The 4,015-nt window shown below is 34.7% G+C and overlaps 1 pseudogene; it reads right to left on the reverse strand.

Annotated features, from left to right (window-relative positions):
- Positions 1–256: 256 nt before the first annotated feature.
- On the reverse strand, positions 257–729 carry LOC107195904 (annotated as a pseudogene).
- Positions 730–4,015: the final 3,286 nt, after the last annotated feature.

A 4,015-nucleotide genomic window follows, 5' to 3' on the forward strand; every position in this document is an offset into this window, starting at 1 on the left:
AGAAAGTAACTACAATGTCCACTTCAGTAATATATAAACTAGTAAGTCAATAACAACTATGATTTATTTAGTGCTTATTATAGTCGAACACTGTGATAAACTGGTTTAATCTCGAAAATCAAGTAAATTGAGACTTCCACTTCTATCCATGATAGAATAATTTGTTTTTTTTTTCAGGACAGTTAGTTTTCTTTAAATATTTCTTTGGAGGAGGGAACACCTACTCAATTAGAGGTCTTCCCCCGCCCCATACCTATCATGCCATGAATTTATAGGGAATGGTTTCCAGCAGCTCAGCCTCCTTTCCATTGGTTCTCACAAAGTGTGCTTCTCTGGGTGGAGCAGACTGGCACTTCATTTGAATCCAGATGCCTTTCTCGTTGGCTTCTTTCTTTTTTTGCTCATTTTTCTTTACACGTTTCAGGAAGCTGTCTCGGCTTTTAGAGTGCTTAATATGCTCAATACATACATTAATTCTCTTGGCAAGGCTCTTGCCCTTAACTTGTTTGTTTACAACAATGCCAACCGCATGCTGGGTAACATTGTAAGCTCTTCCAGTTTTGCCATGGTAACATTTGTGGGACATTCCTTTTCGAACAGTGCCCATTCCCTTGATGTCTACGATATCACCTTTCTTGTAGATTCACATGTATGAACAACTCCGTGTTTTCCAAAAAGCCTAGAGAACATATAGCAGGTACCCTTCCTCTTTCCTTTTGTGTTTGACATTTTGGCAAATTACTGGAAGATGGCAGTTCTGGCCGAAAGGCCATGATGGAGTAATTATACTAGATTAACCCTCCTTCTATAAATAACTACAAAACTGGAAAAAAAGATATGAAATAAATATCTTCGAACATTGGACAATAGACAGTGGAGGACTGCAGTTCCTGAGAGAGGCCCTCTACGATTGTCCTGGCTTTCTGCCTGGAAGCCCTTTCCAGAGACTAGTAGAGAGAGGGGGATCCAAGCAGAGCACAGCAATCTCAATGAACTGGGGAAATAGAGTCTTGAGTTCAGGGAGGCTGAGACATCTGGAATTTGTGGGGCAGAGTACTGGAGAGGAAAGAGCTTTGTAGACATAGTGCTCCAGAAATTTACTAAAGGATTCCCTTAAGGTGATGAAAATATCTAGAATTAGATGTGGCGATGGTTGCACAACCTTGTGAATATACTAGAATCCACTGAATTATATAATTTAAAAGGGTGAATTTTATGGTATGCGAATTAATCTCAATAAAAAACAAATTGGGGACAAAAAGAATTCTCTTAGGTTTTTGAGTGAATACTAAGCTGCACATGTGTAGAGTGAGACCCCAGAAATGAACAACAACCAGGAAGCTGAATAACGAGCAGAGCACTGATAAGGTTAGAAGCCTTGAGTTCTGACCAACCAGAATAGAGAAAACTCAATGACCAGTGGAAACATTTAGTAGTGACTTCAGAAAACCACATCTTAGGAGAAGGATTAAACTATCCCTAAAGTAAAGGCCAGTCTAGATGTACTTTAATAAAGCTTAAAAATAATTGCCCTGAAAAGTAGCAAGCAGATCCACAAGTAACTTAACTGTCTGTTAGAACAAAATAACATTTTCAGAAAGAACAAATTTCAATACTCAAAAACATCATTCATGATGTCTAACTTTTAATAAAATTTTTTTTTGAAATCAAAAATAGAAAAATTCAATGAATAGAAACAGACCTAGAAATAGCAGAGGTGTTAGAATTAGCAGACATAGACTTTAAAATAGCTTTTAAAAATATGTTCAAGGACTTAAAGGTAAATGTGAACATAATAAGAGGACAGAAACTATAAAAGTAACAAAGTAGAACTTGTAGAGTGAAAAATACAGTCTCTGAAATGAAAACTTTCCTCGATCGATAAACAGCAGATTAGACACGGTAGAAGGGAAGAGCAGTGAATTTTAAGACAAGGAATATAAACTATGCAAATGGAAGCATAGAGAGAAAAAAAATTAGAAAAAATTAGAGCCTCACTGACCCACAGAAAATATCAACTGATCTAACATACATTTCTGATTTACCAGAAAGTTGATTGCGGCAGAAAAAAAAAATCTGAAAAAATAAGAACTAAAATTTTTACGAATGGAATGAAAAATATTCATTCAATAAACTACATGCAGAATAAACACAGAGAAAACCACATCAGAAACAGCGGAGAATTGCTGAAAACTAATGATAAAGAAAAAAAATCTTAAAAAGAGCCAGAGGAAAAGAAATTACATATGGTAGAATGAAAATAAGATTGACTATGACTTTTCATCAGATCAGAAACAACATAAGCCAGAAGATAACGGAAAAATCTAACCAATCTTCCAAGAAAATTATGGCTCATAGAGATTGAGATATCTGCCTAAATCACACTATACAGTGGAATTTAAACCCAGATCTGTTGACTATCTAAAGTCTTTGATATTTTGCCCCTTCTTAATGTATGAGGATATCTGTAATATTTTGGTATTAATTACTATGTTTATTATAAAAAAATCAATATATGAAACTGCCAAGGAGTAAAAATAACCTGACATTCCCCCATCTAGTGATCAATCACTAATACACTGGTAAATATCCTTCCAGACATAATATGGCATAAATACATGTGTATGTGTACAATTTAATGAGCATGAGGTCAGACTCCACGTAACTAAGACTAGTAATTGCCTGCCAAATATATATTCTCATCTCTTCCTTTTGTAATAGGACTCTGGGCAGTATGTCCATTTGAAAAGTTCCCTTTTCCAGGCTCCCTGGCAGATAGGTGTGGTTGATGAAGGTGGCTTGGTAGGGCTGTCACGGCCCTTCTCTGGGGTTCCCAGGTCATGGGAAAGATGTCTGAAGCTCCAGTAATCATATCGTGGCCTTGAGGCTAGAAGCCGCTTTCCAAGGATAGCAAAACAGAAGGACTGAGCCTCTGATGATTGCAAGGAACTGTCACACCAGCTTAGACTGTCTATGTCTAACTTCTTTTATATAAGAGAATAAATCATTGGTCTGTTTAACCCATTGGGCTTTAAAAATATACCCCTGTGCACATTTTTAAGTTGACAACTAAAACTTTTCGTAAGTTTAAATAGTTGCAAAGAATGTAATTCTCACTTATTGAAACTGTTAACATTTTTAAATGGTCATATCTCTTTAAAATGTATTAAAAGATATATACATTTCACAGTAATTCTATATTTACCATCATCTATTTGAAAGTACATGAACAAAATCTTTAACAGTCAAATTTTAAATCATTTTTCTACTTGAACTCTTATTTCTATTCTATTTATATTACAGAATTTCATCCAAACATTTTTTATGCTTTAAATTCTTTTATAAATTACTTTATTTTGTGTCTCTAAAAAAAATTACAAGTGATACTAATATCAGACGAAATATAAAATATATAAACTTCAAAATAAAAAAGGTAAAGAAAGATACTGAGAGACATTTCATAATGCACCAAGAAGACATAATACTGATTAATATCTATGCTCCCAGTAAGGGAGCCCCGAAATATGTAAAGCAATTACTAACAGAACTATAAAGGGAGACAGACCAAAACACTATTGTACTAGGAAACCTAAATACCCCACTGTCGGATATGGACAGATCATCCAAACAGAAAATCAGTAAGGAAATAGCATCCTTAAATAACACATTAGACCAAATGGACATAATTGAGACATTCAGAGCCTTTCATCCCCAAAACGCCATATTATACATTCTTCTTTAATGCACATAGGACATTCTCAAGGATAGACTATATGTTGGGACACAAATAACCTCAACAAATTTAAGAGGCTGAAATCATACCAAGCATATTCTCTGACAACAATGCTCTGAAACTAGAGATCAACTGCAAAAACAAAATGGGAAAAACCACAAATTTGTGGAGATTAAACAACATGCTAAAGAATGACTGGATAAAGAAGAAATAAAAGGAGAGTTCTGGAGATACATGGAAACAAATGAAAATGAAAATACAACACCTTAAAACTTTTAGGAT

The sequence above is a fragment of the Pteropus alecto genome, unplaced genomic scaffold (genome assembly GCF_000325575.1).
Source record: "Pteropus alecto unplaced genomic scaffold, ASM32557v1 scaffold155, whole genome shotgun sequence".
Classification (NCBI taxonomy): domain Eukaryota; kingdom Metazoa; phylum Chordata; class Mammalia; order Chiroptera; family Pteropodidae; genus Pteropus; species Pteropus alecto.